The 15641-nt window shown below is 49.0% G+C and overlaps 1 protein-coding gene across 1 annotated transcript in view; it reads right to left on the bottom strand.

Moving 5' to 3' along the window:
- Nucleotides 1-15641, bottom strand: part of SLC6A6 (solute carrier family 6 member 6) — a 265923-nt gene that overhangs the window by 156401 nt on the left and 93881 nt on the right. The window contains exon 4 of the mRNA XM_030849523.3: nt 1713-1792. The gene's annotated coding sequence lies outside the window, so the exon portion shown is untranslated. The remainder of the gene's footprint in view (nt 1-1712; nt 1793-15641) is intronic.

Raw genomic sequence — 15641 nt, 5'->3', positions numbered from 1 at the left:
TCCGGTAATGAGCCAGGGAAGAGATGCTAATTCATCTGCACTCCCTGGGCCACTCCCTAGCCCCATGTCCACCCACAAACCTCTGCCAAAGGTCCCTGCACAGGCTAATAGGATTGGTTCTGAGTTTAGCTAGGCAAACAAGGCCCGAAAGGGCCCATTTTGATGGTTAAATGTGCCATTAACCCTTTGTTTGCACTTCAAGTTCCAACAAGCTTTAGATAGTCAATCTGACATTAACCCTTCATCTTCGGGTAAGGTTTCACAACCACCTGTGGGCACCTGACAGCTATCAAAGGATAGAAATTAGCTGGATCTCCAAGTGTAAAATCCCAAAGTCTCAGTCTTATCGAGCCCCTCCCTTTGTTGTTAGCAAACTGCCACCTAGCGAAGATAAGGAACACTTTCAAGGTCACCTGGCTAATTTAGGGTCAGGGCTGGGATACAGCTGACTTACTCGATTGTCAACTTTTAAGGTACACTGTACAATAAAATTGATTTGCAATAAAACCTTTGTAGAACTGGCAAACAAAGGGGCGCAAAGTCAACGAGGCTTGTTTTCAAAGCCTATCTTTGAGTCAGCAAGATTAAAAAAAAAAAGGCTCTTTATACCATGATACCAAGTTCATAATTCAGAAAGATTATTTTTATTAATCTGGCTGGTTTTAAAGTTGAAGACTTCCATCTTCTTTAAAGTTACTATTTTTAAGAGAATAATTGAGCTTCGTTCTTAACATTTATGGCAACGGTTTGGCAAAGGATCTACAGTTTCTGTAGGTGGGCTGAAACAGCTACTCGAGGTCACCAACTGGCTGATGACTTAGCAGTTACCATCCAGCATGTCTTCCCGCCGACCCTGCGGGGCTCAAAACACACAAGTTCAAGAGAAGAAACGGGTCCAGGGCAAGCTCTGCCCATCTCCCCACTGGGCACATGTCTGTGCTTTTCATGAGTCTTTGTGGGGCAGGAGAGTGAATAAGACTCAGCCCAGATATCAAGAAACTCAGGACCACCTCCTTATTCAAACCAAACGAAGCTCACATTCTAGGTCCCAGCAAGTCTACCTCTGGGCCTTCTGGTCTACCCCCCAGAAAATTTTGCATGGGTGCACAAGCAAGTTCAGGGTGGCATACTTGCAGTGACAAAGATCAAGAGCAGCCTAAATGACCTTCAAATGGCTTAATAACAAAGGGTATGTCCAAACAATTCAGCGAGGCAGGCGCTAAAAGAATGGCGTGCAGGACTTCCCTGGTGACGCAGCGATTAAGAATCCGCCTACCAATGCAGGGGACACGAGTTCGAGCCCTGGTCCAGGAAGATCCCACATGCTGCGGAGCAACTAAGCCCATGCGCCACAACTACTGAGCCTGCGCTCTACAGCCCGCAAGCCACAACTACTGAGCCTGAATGCCACAACTACTGAAGCCCGCGCGCCTAGAGCCCATGCTCTGCAACAAGAGAAGCCACCACAATGAGAAGCCCGTGCACCGCAAAGAAGAGTAGCCCCCGCTCGCCACAACTAGAGAAAGCTCGGACGCAGCAATGAAGACCCAATGAAGCCAAAAATAAATAAATGAAATAAATAAATAAACAAAAAGAATGGAGTGCAGTCCTGCACACCAATGCAGAAGGATCCAGAGGTATTGGCAGGCGAGAAGAACAAGAGATAGAACCATTGGGGGCATTCATGCCGGAGAAAATAAGCGTTCACTTACCTGAGTGTGTATGTGCAGAAAATATCTCTGGGAGGACAGGAACGAAACAAAGGGGTGGTCTCCGGGGAGGGAGAGTCCACCTAGGGAGAGAAAGAGTCTGGCTTTTAGTTGTAAACATTTTTTTTGCCGCTGGCCGTTTTGTTCACCATGTGCAGGCATTGTCTTTTAACTAAAAAAGTTACTTATCCAAGAGAATCGAAAATATATGTCAGTGCAAAAACTTGTGCACAAACGTTCACAGCAGCATTAGTCATTATTTTGTCTAGCATTAGACAAAATGTGGAAACATCCCAAATGCCCATCAACATGAATGCATAAAGAATGGATGGATAGGGCTTCCCTGGTGGCACAGTGGTTGAGAGTCCGCCTGCCGATGCAGGGGACATGGGTTCGTGCCCCGGTCCGGGAGGATCCCACATGCTGCAGAGCGGCTGGGCCCGTGAGCCATGGCCGCTGAGCCTGTGCGTCTGGAGCCTGTGCTCCGCAACGGGAGAGGCCACAACAGTGAGAGGCCTGCGTACCGCAAAAAAAAAGAAAAAAAAAAAAAAAAAAAAGAATGGATGGGTAAAGAAAATGTGGTCTATCCCTGCAATGGAATATTTTTCAGCCATAAAAAGGAATGAAGCACTGATATAGGCTCAACATGGGTGAACCTTGGAAACATTATGCTAAATGAAAGAAGTCAGACATTAAATGCCATATATTGTATGAAATAACCAGAATGGACAAATCCATAGATAGAGAAAGCAGATTAGTGGTTGCTGGGGGAAAGGGAAATGGGGAGCGACTGCTAATAGATATTGGGTTTCTTTTGGGGGTGACGAAATCTTCTAAAGTTATATAGTGGTAATTGTTGCATAACTCTGTGAATATGCTAAAAACCATTGGACTGTATATCTTTAAAATTTTTTATTTTTATTTATTTATTTTTATTTATTTATTTATTTTGGGGGCCACAATGTGTGTCTTGCAGGATCTTAGTCCCCTGACCAGGCATCGAACCAGGGCCCCTGCAGTGGAAGCACGGAGTCCTAACCACTGAACCCTCAGGGAATTCCTGAAGTGTATACTTTAAAAGGGCAAATTTTATAATATATGAATTGCATCTCAATATAACAGTTGTTTAAAAGAGTAGTTACTATACCTAATAGTTTCCTAAGCCTGCCGTAACAAAGTACTAAAAACTGGGTGGGTTAAAACAACAGAAAGGTATCATGTCATAGTTCTGGAGGCTAGAACTCCCAGATCAGGGTGTCAGCAGGGCCCTAGGGGAGAATCCTTCCTGCCTCTTCCCAGCTTCTGGTGTTTGTCAGCAAACCTTGCTGTCTCTTGGCTTATAGAGGCATCACTCCAATCACATGGCCCTCTTCCCCCGTGTGGCTTAATATCACCTTCCCTTTGTACGTGTCTGTCTCCAAATTTCCCCTTTTTACAAGGACACAGTCATATTGGATCAGGGGCCAGCTGCATTAACTCATCTTAACCTAGTTAAATCTTCGAAGACTCTATTTCCAAACAAGGTCACATTCACAGGTACTTGAGGTTAAGACCTCAATGCATTTTTGTGGTGGATACGATCTAACCCGTAACACTAAGTCTGTAAATGCTTTTGATAAGGAGACTGTATCTGCCCAGCACAGGAGAGAGGCCACATGCCAAGGAAGTTGCCCGCGAGAGTGTGATACGTTCAGGAGAGGGACTTCGGGCTGTGCAAGTTCAGGATAAAGAAGACCTTTGCTGGGGGAAGCAGGGATGACTTCCTGGAGGAGGCATTAGAGTTGGGCCTCTTGTCAGGTGACTATAGAATCTGTTGTCTGAATCAGGATATTTTGGGGCTTCCCTGGTGGCGCAGTGGTTAAGAATCCATGTGCCAATGCAGGGGACACCGGTTCAAGCCCTGGTCCGGGAAGATCCCACATGCTGCGGAGCAACTATGCCCGTGCGCCACAACTAGGGAGCCTGCGCTCTAGAACCCGTGAGCCACAACTACTGAAGCCCGCACACCTACAGCCCATGCTCCGCAGCAAGAGAAGCCACCGCAATGAGAAGCCCGTGCACCACAGTGAAGAGTAGCCCCCACTCGCCGCAAGCAGAGAAAAGCCTGCGTACAGCAGCGAAGACCCAACGCAGCCAGAAACAATAAATAAATAAATTAAATAAAGCAGGATATTTTTGAGTCTATAGGGGATGTTATTAATAATCACATTAGGACAACAGGTGTAAATCAGGACTGTGGTAGGTCAGTCAGATTCCATGGTCACCTTGGTCTTAAGAGATGGTGAGAATTTGAATATGCAAGGATGGGAGGAGTGGCGGTAAGAGTATATCAGAGGGAGGGAAGAGCAGCTGCGGAGGCTCAGAGGTGGGAAACTACCAGATAATGCAGGGAAGGGCTGAGTCTGAAGACACGGAGTCTTGGGAGGCTGGGAAGAGCCTCAAATGACAGTCCGAGTTGTTAGGAGTCCTCAGCCAAAGTCCAGTGAGACTGGACCCCTGTGGTCAAATCAGGGGTCTTCTGGAGGAGGGGGCTGCCCACTGTGCAGGGAAGCACAGACCATGCAAACCCAAACCACGAAAACAACTACAGACAGTCGCTTTGCCCATCAGCCTGGAGCATGAAGCCAGCTCAGCTTAGGAGGCCAGACACCCCACCAATTCATCTGCTGAGGTGCGCCTGCACCCCTGGGAAAGCAGGCCTTTCTTCACTCCATTGCTCAGCTCTGATTAGAATCTGGAAGCCAATGCAGGTGTCAGTTTGGTTGCTGAAACCTCAGGCACTTTTTTTTTTTTTTTGCTTATCGTTATTTTTGGAAAGATGTGTTGAAGATATCAACTTCTGAATCAAGTAAAAGCTGGTTTTTAGTTACTTAATCCCTTGGAAAGATATTGATCATCATTTGTTTTTCTTGTTAAAAAACATTTTAAAGAAAGGTGTACAGGGCTTCCCTGGTGGCTCAGTGGTTAAGAATCCGCTTAACCATTGAGGGGGACGCGGGTTCGAGCCCTGGTCCGCGAAGATCCCACATGCCGCGGAGCAACTAAGCCCGTGTGCCACAACTACTGAGCCCCTGTGCCACAACTACTGAAGGCCACATGCCTAGAGCCTGTGCTCCGCAACAAGAGAAGCCACCGCAATGAGAAGCCTGCACACCACAACGAAGAGTAGCCCCCACTCACCACAACTAGAGAAAGCCTCACGCAGCAACAAAGACCCAACACAGCCAAAAATAAATAATAAATAGACAAATAAATTTATTTAAAAAGAAAGGTGTACATTTGTGGGGGAGGGAGTAGGAGAAGCATTTACAGCAAAACGCTGAGGTCTGAGTACCAGAGGAATCCGATGTTTAAGCCTTTACAAGCCGCTGGGGGCTGCATGCTCTCCTCCAGGTGCTCCAGGCTCCCTGGGATGGGACCCCCCCTCCTTTGCAGCCCCCTCTCCCTGCTCCCTGTCTCTCAGAGCAGCTCCACCCCAGCAGCCCTCCCAGCTCTTCCCTTCAGCTCTAGGATCACTCCTCTCCCCCTCTTTGTTGGTTTCCTCTCTGCTCCCCCACTTGTCAGGAGCCCTGGGGCTCAGTCCACGGTCCTTTGCTGTTCTCTGCCCACGTGCACCTCTCAGTGGCCTCCTGAGTCTACATGGTGATCACCCCAAGTGTGCATCTCCTACCACCCCCCACCCCCGCTCCAGACCTGTGTGTCCAGCTGCCTCCAGGACATCTCCCTGCCTTATCTAGTGGGCATCCCAAACCTTACTTGTCCTCAGTAACCCGACCCCAAATCTACTCTTCCTTCATTTAGGTCAAAATCTTGGAGTCACCTTTGACACCTCTAGTTCCCTCCTGTACCACAGCCAGATCGTATCTAGTATCTGACCACTTCTCTCCTCTTCCCCAGTGACCACCATGTCCAAGCTACCACCATCTCTCCTGGATTATTCCAACAGTCTCTTAACTGGTATGAGACAGAGATTCCAAATATGTGAGATCCAGTTCTCCCCTGAGTATCCATGGAGTTACGTCACCCTCACTTTGCCTCTACTGACCTATCCATAAAATGGGAAAGACACGTACTCCAGACAACCTCTACCCAAAGAAATGTTTTAGGTCATGAAACATTGTTAAATATGGCTTGTATTCAAATAAAAGAAAAGGAGGGACTTCTCTGGTGGTCCAATGGATAAGACTCCGTGTTCCCAATGCAGGGGCCATGGGTTGCATCCCTGATCGGGGAACTAGATCCTGCATGTGTGCCACAACTAAGGGGTTGCATGCCGCAACTAAGAAGGCTGCATGCCGCAACTAAGAAGTCTGCATGCTGCAACTAAAGATCCTGCATGCTGCAAATAAGACCCGGTGCAGCCAAAATAAATAAATAAATAAATACTTAAAAAAAAATAAAAGAAAGGGGGAGAGGGAAAGAGAGAGAGAGAAAGAGATTGAAGAGGGAGAAAGGGAAGGAGACAGGAAGGAAGGAAGGGAGGAAGGAGGGGAGGCAGGGGAAACTAGAACAAAGCCACTTGTTGGAACTCTGGTTTCCCAAATCCATTGCATTTCTTTCACCATCTCTAGCGTTTGGACAACTCAGAGGACAACTCAGAGATCCTTCAATTTGCACACGTGCCCGGGGACTTTGAGAGCCGTGTGGTGCCCTAACTCTGAGAGCTGTCTGAAGAACCCCACCTCTTGCCCCCAGCTCTGCCACTCCCACCGTAGGCAGTTTTCCAGGTTTAGAGAATGCCTTCTCCCTGTGGACACAGACCACACTCTCTAGGAAGGTGAGGGATCAATTCATCTACGTGGACTCCAGGGAAGAAAGACAGTCCTAGGTACCCCTATGTGAGAAGGTGACCCTTAGGCACCGTCCGACCAAAACCTGAACAACGATGCACCACCTCACACCCCTGCTTGCAACTCTGCCCTGTGGGAAAGCCCAGGCTCCTCAGCCGGCCTCCCCAGAACCCCCTGAGCCTGACCCGGCCAGACTCAGTGTCCCACAGAGTTTGGGGTGTATAAAATGATGCTGGCTCCCATGGAGACACTGGATCCCACAGCCCGACTCCCCCAGAATGCCAGACCTCAGCAAGGCTAAGTCTCTGTTCGGTCTGCTGTGTCTCTAACCCCTCGGACAATCGTGGAACTATTTCAGTGTAGGAGAGGTCAGGTCTGGCTTGAGCCCCAGCAGGCAGCAGCCTCCAGCTGGAAGGTAGTAGCTTCCCTTTGTCTCAGCATCTTGACTTCCAGTCACCTCTCTTTTTCCAGCAAAGTGATGCTCACTTTCTAGTTGACATAACACCACGAAGTTTCCTTTTGAAATAAATTTATTCGTTTAAAAACATAAGTGAGTTCTTGGGAGAAAATCATGAGGTCAAAACAGTCCAGGTGGCGTGTGGATGAAGTCATGGGGACTCTCGGTGAGACCAGCGTTTGTGGTCCTCTGCATAGACCAGGCTGCGTCCTGCCTCTCTCCCTCTGTCCCTGCTGTGCCTCCGCCTGGACCACCCTTTCCTCCTCTTCCCCTGATCTCTGCTCCTTGTTACTGCTCCAGTGTCTGCTCAAGCGTCCCGCTCCAATGGGCCGTCCTCGGCCATCCCACGCTCTCCATCACCTCGTCTCTTTATCTTGCTCAATTTTTTTTCTGAACACTTGTCACTTCCTGACATATTACATACTCATGGGTTCATATGCTTGTTTTCTGTCTCATCCATTCGGCATGTAACTTGCAGAGAACGTGTTAGTTTTGCTCATGGCTGTAACCCTGGTCCCTAGAGTAGTGCCTGCTTGTAGTATGTGCTCGATAAAAGGGTGCCAACTGAACAAAAGACCAAGCAGAGCAGGTAGGAAGTGATGAGGGGCAGTGTCCACTGACCATCTTATAACTCTTCTCCCAAAGACACACCTGGAAAGACCTCTCCTCTCCGGCACACAAATTGAGCAGGCATATGGCTTCCTCTAAGCCTTGAGCCCTACCTTCCCCACCTCACCTCTGCAGAGCCCTGAGGTCCCTGCATTTGGCCCTGCTGTAGGCAGAAGTGGTCGGGCCTGGGGGGATGGAGGCGCTGTGACTTTGCTAAGGATGCTGCCATGAGAGGCGGGGAGGGGTTGGAGTTGAGAGGTCTGAGTCAGATTTCAAGGAGCTCTTGTCTGCTTGGTTCCCACCACCATTCCCTACATGGCCAACTCCCAGGAATTTTTTTCTCCAGTGAGGTGACCCCGGGAAAGGCAGGCAGAGCCTGTGGGGAAGTCATGATGATGATGATGATGAAGGAGGAGGAGGAATTATTTCTAGATAGCACTAAACCAGTGTGGTAAAATGTGTGTGGTGAAGTCTCTTTCCTTCAGAATCTCCATCTACCACTAGGGCTGTAGGATAGGGTTGGTCAAGTTGATTTCTAAGGACACTTCCAGTTCTAAATGAGGACAAGGAAGCTGTTAGAAAGACTGAGGCAGAAGAACGTGTATGCAAAGAAAAAAAAGATGAGAGAGAGAGAAATATCATATCTCTAGAAGCACGGACATTCCACAGTTAAATAATGCATCTCTCTCCTAATCCTAAATTCTAGCCCAACCGTAGGCTAATGCTAGAAATTCTACCACTAAAGCCTCAGCCCTCTCCCTCATATACTTTTTCTGAGGGGCAGGGCACTCATTTTTTTTCTCCCGCAGATACTTTTATCCTTAGGAAGGGTATAACTCTAAACCACAGATGAAATAGTTTTTAACTTTGCTGTGTGGAGGATGGCTATCTGGACAACTGTGTTGAAAAGGATCCTGAGGTTGTGTTTAGATTCAATGAGGAAAAATCCTCTAATTGATTAGCAATGTCTGCTGAGGGCAAGGGAAGGAGAAGCAGAGGCACGAACACCACTCATCTGCCCTCCCCAGCTCTGAGTCAGGAGATGGGGGCAGGGAAGTAAGTGAGAAAGTGGAGAAGGGATGTCTTTTTCTCAACCTTCTCTCATGACATATAAATTATTTTATCCTGCTATCCTATACTATTCTTTCTTTTTTTAACCTTCTTGGGGAATTTAAAATAAATTTTACTTGTAGGTACTTTTGGAAAAAGTAATACATAAATGTAAATAAGCTCAGGACTGCTCAAGGTGGACAGTCTAATAGGAGACCCTCCCCACAAAACGCCGGCACCTGCCCTGCCCACAAAGGGCTATACATCAGGGTGAGTATAATGGGAAGGCGATCAGTCCTCCTGAGAGTCTGCAACCGGGCTGCCATCCCCAGCAGATGGCCTCCCAGGTTAACGTGTCCTGTGGAGACGACAGCCAAAACCTACTGGATATTCAGGAGGTTCTGGGCACACATAGCATGGGCGGGGCACACTCCCAACTGTAACCACCCCAGGCCAGACCACCATGTGAGGGTCCAGGCTCCAGTAACTGAGGACAGGGTGGGAGTCAGGTGACCTGTGGTTGAGTCCCAGCTTTGCCATCAACTTGCTTCTTGACAAATAGGGAGACTGAAGTACAGGAGGAAAGGGCCTATTGTCCTGGGTCACACAGCGAGTCGGGTCCAAATCCTCCCAGTGCCCTCCTCTTAGGTCCTGAAGGTCATATGGATTCTCCGAGTCTCTGAGTGAATGGGAGTGAGGGTCTCTTAGGCTCAGATGGAGACACGTATGAAGAAGAGCACATGTCCCTCTCACCAATCCTCCCTGGTGCACACGGCAGGCATCAGTAATCAATCATGGCAGTGTTTGCCCCTGACTCAGACACAGGCTCACAGTCCTGCTCAGAACAAGCTCTTGGGAGCACCCACCAGACAACGGGCATTGAGACCAACCTGTTTGCTATTCCCGTCTGAGTGGAAGTTGTCCCACAGGAAGGAGGAAAAGAAAACACGTGCTGGGCACTTTCTAAGCGTCAGCCATTCTACACCAAATAATGCCAACTTTCAAAAATTAATTTTAAGGCAAGGTCGTCAGTCTCATTTTACAGATGAAGAGACAGAAGCACAGGAGCAAAGAAACAACCCAAAGGTCCACCAAGAAGACACTGGAAAAATAAACCATGGCACCTCCACAAAAATGGAATACTCTGTAGCTATGAGAAAGATGAGGTTGATTCAGATACCTGTAGGGGCAGTATCTCCAAGATACATTGTATCGGTGACCTATTACAGCAACCAAGCTGCAAAACAGATCCTCCAAAACTCTGTGGCTAAAAACCACTACAAATTTAGCTAATGGTTCTGAGAACCTGAGGGTCAGCAATCAGGTTGGGCTGCTCTGGGCAGTTCTCTGGGCTCCTACACACACCTGAGGCCAGGTGTGGGTTGGGTAGGCGGCTTTGCTGGTCATGGCTGGGCTCTCCACTCTCTGGGGCCTTGACTGGGGCGACTGAGCTGACACCCCTGCTCACGTGTCTCTCATCCTCCGGCAGGCTAGCCCAGGCTTATTCCCACCGTCAGCAAGGCTCCAGAAGAGTTAGCAGAAGCATGCAAAGCTTCTTGAGGCCTAGCTCGGAACTGGCACACCATCTCTTCCACCACATTCTTCTGGCCAATACAAGGCATCTGGGCAGGCCCAGGTTCAAGGCAGGGAGAACTAGACTCTGCCTCTTGATGGGAGGAGCTGCAAAGGCACGAGAGAGTGCACGGAGACAGGGTTGTGTGAAGGATTGTGGCCATTTCTGCAACCAACCACATCTATTAAGCCACATAAGCAAGCTGTGAAATCATGTGAAACATTGGTCACCTTCAGGGAGTAGAATCGATAGGGATGGGCGATTCGGATCTTCTCTTGTATTTAGCATGTGTCCTTTCATGATGTTTTATTTTTGTTTCAAAAATGAAACATTTTGACCTAAAAGAAATAAAGAATTTATCCTTCAGGTGTTTTTTCAGACTCATGAAATGATACATGTGCAGAGAAGAGGGTGCTGGGGGTGTCATCTAACACTGTTTGCTGTACTGAGAGGTCCAAAGCCCCCTAAGTGAACACCAGTGGGTCCTGCTTAAATAGCCATCCAGGGCTCCACATAATGGAATTCTGTTTACCGTAAAACAAAGAATCAGACGGCCTGAAATGTTCTGCTAAACTGCAGGACGTATGCAGTGAAAACAGTGAGTGCGCGCCCATTCGTGTGAAGGGTGTCTAAACTCTCTCTGGAAGGTACACAAGGCAGCAGCAGTGGCTGCCCACGGGCCAGGGATGGAGAGGAAGCCGCTTGCTCTTCACATCCTTTCAAACCCTTATGATTCTTGTCACATGAATATGGCTCCTCTTCCAAAATAGACAGAAATTTTAAAATGATTTGTTTTTAAAGCAAATCTAGTGAACTATTACATTTATAATGGATAAACAGCAAGGTCCTACTGTATAGCATAGGGAACTATATCCAATCTCTTGGGATAAACCATAATGGAAAAGAATATTGTAAAAAGAATGTATATACGGGTAAAACTGAGTCACTTTGCTGTACAGCAGAGACTGGCACAGCATTGTAAATCAACTATATGTCTACTAAAAAATATATACATATATATGTATAAAAAAAAGAGGACTCCAAAAAAACAACAAAAAAGTAAATTTAAGTTTTAGAAAGAAATAATTCTATTTAAAATGCCTGGGGGAAGGGAGACAAAGGATGACATAGATTTTGTTCCAACCACTGACTCACTCTTTGACCCAAGGGTAGGTCATTGGCTATCTCTGAGCATCAGTTTCCACCGGCAACAGAATGGGACAAATCTCCCTGGCTCACTCCCAGGTCACTGTGAGCAGGGCCATTGTATTAGCCAACTCCGTGGGTGCCATTCACAGCACTGTCCATGTGACTGGGGCCCCTTGGAGTTGTGCAGTGCACAGCATAGGCAACTGGAGGAGGCAGCCTTGATGTGAGGCTGAAATGGGCTAAGGGTGGGGAGAGAGATCTAGCTGTCTCTAGGGTGAGAAGGGTGTGCATGCTTGAGCGTACAGAATGTGACAGTGCATTCCTCTAAGAGAGCGTGGACTTTCTGCTGACATATGTCCTGTGGACACTGGCTAAATAGATGGGACGATCACTCTGTCCCCTCCCAGGCTCAGGCTCCTGGGTCTTCTAGGAACCATGCCTGAGACAAGCAGGGGCCACACTGCAGGCTGCTGAGGCCTCACACTCCACCTCTGGGGGCCCAGGCGAGCTGTCTCCTCAGGCCCTTCCCATGCTGGCTCGGAGTCTCTATCCCCAGGGTCGGGATGCAAGAAGGAATTTCTCACACACCAAGATGCCTCCCACTTTTCAAACTGAGAAAAGTGGTAGCAGAGATGGTAGCCCAGTCAGAGAGCACTGGGCTTGAATCCCAACTCCAACACTATCCTTGGAACCTCTGAGTCTCAGGTAAAGGCCACAGTAGTGGGTGGGGGAAGATATCTGAGTGCAGAGGACCCCAGCCAGCCAGTCCCGGGCCAGTGCCTAAGGGCCCCAGCTGGCCCCCAGGCTGATCCTAATTCGTGTCCCAGCAGCCAGCACTGCGGGTCAAAGAGAGCCACACAGCTGCTAGCAGGCACACGGAGGCTGCACAGCACTGCAGGGCCTCACAGCCAGCTTCAGGGTGGGGGGGCAGGAGCCTCCCATCCACCCCCTTCCAGGTGGCAGACAGCGGCCTCAGCCTCTCAGTTGCTGTGTGACTTTGCGTGACACCCCCATCTGTCCCAACAGATCCTGATGATCCAGTTTTCTGACAAGCCCTGGGGGCTCTCTAGGCTAGGACTGGGGCTGAGGGTCTGTGTGGCATGCGAGTGAAGCGAGGGTTTTCAGGTGGGCTGGGGCCAGGACTGGGAGACTTCCGGACGAATGGGCAAGGTGCCAAACCCTCAGAAGTGTAGCAGGCCTCCCTGGGAGCCTCCTAGTCAGGCCTCCACAGTTCATGAAGGGTCGGGCCAGCAGATCCAGGGGACACGGCAAGACTGCCAGGCACCTGGTAGGGAAGGAAGACAGGTGTCTTCAGCAGGCTGACCAGCCTGAATCTACAAGAGAAGGACATTTACAAGAAGTGGCATTTTTGGGCTCCTTCATCTGAGCGCAGAGGCAGGAAGCAGGTTCAGGACACCATGCAAGTGGTGGGGGGCTGGTCCTGAGCCCCACTTACAGTCCTCTTGTCCGCTGCCAGCTGTGAGTCCTTGGGCAAAGCAGCCACTTCCTTGGCGTAGCCTTGGAGCCAGAATGATCACCCTGTGGTCACAGACCATAACTGTCCTACCATATTTAGGGACAGGGATGCATGAGGAGATGCCTCATCACAGGTGAGAGACCCCTTCAGGAATGGCCAGTAGCAATCATGTCTGGGAGTTCGTTCAGACAGTCATGGGTTCGCGTCCCATCTCTGCCACTTGACCAGCTTGTGTCTTCACGGGCAAGTGACTTCACACCACTGAGGCTCAGTCTTCATCTGTGAAATGGGGATGATATAAATACCCTCCACAGAAGGGATCCTGCATGTGGACTGCTTATGCAGAGCAAGCCCTCAGTAAGCCATAGCCCTATCAGGATCACTGCTAGCCATTGCTTCATGGTTATGAGCAGTAATAGTAATCATCACATGAGCCCCTTGCTCTGCCTTCATTCCCTCATCTGTAAAATGGGGACAGTAAAAGGGCTGGCATCACAGGGTTGCTGCGGGGATTCTATAAGTAGAGTGTTTGAAAGGGTGCCTGGCACAGAGTGAGCACTCAGTAAATGTCTGGCATTTTTACTATTACTGTTTCACCATCGCTGTTGTTGTTGTCATCTTCTTAGCCCCGGAAAAGCTCAATAAGCCACCACAGTCTCCTCCAGGAAGGACGCACTCACGCGCCTACACTGGGGAAGGGAGGTTCAGGGAAGAGAGGTCCCTTGACCAGGTCAAGCTTCCCCTCCTCCAGCCCAGTTGCGGCTCTCCCCCGGGGCGCATCTGCAAGCATCTGCTCCTGCCCAGGAGCTGGCAGCGGCCGGGAGCGGGGAGGCAGGGGCTGGGAGCACGCGGGGCCGCACGTGGCCGCCCGCGCCCGGCCGTCTGCGCGGGGAGGGTTTGGCCGGCCGCGGCCGCCGCTGGAGCCGGGCCTGGGACGCCGCTGGGCGGTCTCGGCCGGCCCCGCGTTAGCGTCGGCCCGGTGGGCGCTAGGGGACAGCAGCGCGCGGCAGCGAATCCCCGCCCCCCCGCTCGCCAGAGCGGCGGTTCTCCTTCCACCTACAGCCACCTTCCCAGAACCCCGACTCCCCAGGTCATAGCGTCCCGGGGAAACGCGAAATCGTCCTCGATGTCTTCTCTTTTTTCTGTCATCCCCAACATCGTCAGTTACTCCCGTTGACTCTCTTCAGAACCGAGTCCAAATCCAGCCGCTCCTCCACACCCCCGTGGACTCTGCGTGTCCAGCCACCATCCTCTCTCCCCCGGACTATTGCAGTATTGTCCCCGCTCTCACGCGTGTCCTGCTACGCGGCTGGCACTGCCACAGCTGCCGGTGTATTTGTTGTAAGCTACCTTTTGTGTTAAAAGGGCAGAAAAAGAGTGCGGATTGTTTGAGCTTGTATTTGCGTAAGGAAGCCACCCTGTCCTGGTAGCGACATGATGGAGACAGTTTAGAGGTGGAGCCCAAAGCCTATAGCGTTTGGGGGCCCCTTTAAGAAAAAGAATAGAAAATTAGGTACAATAGGTGAGATTTAGAATGAGAAAAGTAATCATAGAAAACTGGAAATTTTGGAAAGCTGGCAAACGCCACAAACATCACAAAACCCAGAAAAATAACACAATATTTGTATTAATTAACTACCTGAGATGCCTTTATAATCCTTTCCCCCCAGCATTTCATTGATCACCTTTATATGATGACACTTTTCGTCATATTATCTATAAGGAATTAAAAGATAACCCAGCCTTTTCTCTAATGATGAGCCCTACTGAATTGTTTTTATTACTACAGACTGTTCAGGAACATTTCTTTTAGTTTCACAATGTGTACTTGTAAGTGTTTTATATAAACACATAGATTTTAGCACCAATGTCAGATTTAGAAAAATGCCCATCAGGTTCATATATGACCTGTTACAGACCGCTTGGTCGTAGCACAGCTATAAGTTTGTGCCCTAAAAACACAGAAATTCTGATAAATTGCATTTCGTGTGGTCATCCCAAAAGAGGGAAAAAAATGTACTGTGTTTTAATTGTATATGCTGCTTTATCCAGTCTATTCTTGCAGGAGAGAACTTTGGTTTGGACCAGGCGTCCACAACAGCACCGAGAAGCAAATCCTCCATTTACAATTTCACATGCCTGATGATAGGAAGAATTTTCTACAGAATGGTTTCTGGCTCCTTGAATTTCAGACCTGGTTTTCCTTCACCTTCTGCATGCTTTCTGTGCTGGGTGACACAGAGCATCTTCATATGGTGATACGAACTCTGGACCAGTATCTCTGAGTTACAATCCAGGCCAGTGGGCATGGGCAGCTGTAGGGTGTTCCTGAAAGCTGTCTTCTACACCAGGATGGCTGGCAATAACTTAACCATACTTTTAACCACATACGTTTATCTCAGTAAACTCAAATTAAATGTATCTCCAACTTAACTTCCCCTAAGCTGGATCCCCCAAATACCCACAGCCTCTCCAATACCACTAAACATGAGAGAAAGAGGGATGGATGAGATTCATTGTAGAAAGAGAGGGCTTGGCTGCTTGCAGGTGAAATATATTACTTTTGCAAATCTTGCACACATGACCGGTGAACAGAGCGTTGGGGCCCCACCTGGGAACAAGCAAGGAGCCCGTGTACAGGAGAAACCCTGAAAACATTTTCTGAGTGCTATGGTCTGAATGTGTCCCCCATGCCCAAATCCATATGTTGAATCCTAACCCCTAAACCTGATAGTACGAGGAGATGGGGCCTTTGGGAGGTAATTACATCATGTGGGTGGAGCCCTCATGAATGGGATTAGTGCTTTTATAAAGCAGATCCCACAGA

This window comes from Globicephala melas, chromosome 11 (assembly GCF_963455315.2).
Source record: "Globicephala melas chromosome 11, mGloMel1.2, whole genome shotgun sequence".
Lineage (NCBI taxonomy): Eukaryota > Metazoa > Chordata > Mammalia > Artiodactyla > Delphinidae > Globicephala > Globicephala melas.
Note: the sequence above shows the minus strand (reverse complement) of the source record. Positions and strands in the feature narration are given on the sequence as shown.